This window comes from Penaeus monodon, chromosome 25 (assembly GCF_015228065.2).
Source record: "Penaeus monodon isolate SGIC_2016 chromosome 25, NSTDA_Pmon_1, whole genome shotgun sequence".
In the NCBI taxonomy this organism is placed as follows: domain Eukaryota; kingdom Metazoa; phylum Arthropoda; class Malacostraca; order Decapoda; family Penaeidae; genus Penaeus; species Penaeus monodon.
In genome coordinates, this window is record NC_051410.1 from 40,964,403 (window position 1) to 40,965,542 (window position 1,140).

Genomic DNA, 1,140 nt, shown 5'->3' on the forward strand with positions numbered 1-1,140 from the left:
TGAAGCGCCTTGGATTTAAATTTTCCAAAATGTTTTAGATTTCGTTGTCTTTTGAGCGGAGGAGAACCATTAGGATATTTTTGTCGTCACCTGATCCTCAGACGTCTTGCCACAAAGGAAGGCGTCTAATTTGTGGGAAAATGTGGGAAGAAAGAAAGAAAAAAAATCTCCCGTTGCAGGAGTTCCTGGGAATTTGCAAAAGGTGGAGAGTTGTCAAGTTAAAAGTTACTGTTGGCTTAAAAGAATTGATATTATTAGATTTGTCGTTGGCATAAACTTACATCATCGTATTCATCTTTTTCTCATTCAGCAAACATACACTGAACAAGTACTCACAGCTGTGTATACATGGAGGTTGCAACAGCTGTGAATATACAAGGGGGGAGGATAGAGGACAGATGGGTAAAGATAAATAGACATGATATTAAAATGTTGGCGAGGAGAGAGGGGAGGGGGTGAGTCATGCTGGAATTGGCCCATTCTCACAACAGGTCCTGCATATCCCCAGGGAAATCGTGCATTATGGAGCGAAAGTTGTATACGGTTTAGAATGGTAAATAGTGCCATAAAAACTTTACCGGTTGTATTGTGGTAGGAAAGGGTATGTTGTTTGGACACTGTTAGTAAGTATGACTGATAAGGTGATATTTGTATATTTGGTGCGATTCTGAATTTAGGTTTGGTTGTAATATGTATCTTGAGAATTATATATGAAGTCATAACATGGTGTAGATATTGCAATTTCCAGTTCACTGTTCTCCTGACAGTAACGTCAGCAACATCTGGGTGTTGCCTCGGGTTATTAATCTGTATCTCTGAAGGATTGCGTCACTGTATGATATCATGATACCCAGCAGCTGCGGCGGTGGCTGCGGGGCCCTCGGGATGAGAAGGTAAACACCCACGGCTCCAGAGACAATAGATTGGTTATTGCAATAGATTGATTGCTGCCGCCGCCCGGGAAGGGGATCGCGCTCAACAGGCGGTGGCTCCTTCACGGGTCGGCGCTCCTCGTCCTCTGAAGGGGAGCGGATTCCCTCTGATGATGCCACCTTGCAGCGCCCCTTGCCCCCCTCCCCCTCCTTTCTCTCCCCTCTGGCACGGTGCTCCAGACTGAACATTGTCTTTAATGAACGTCTC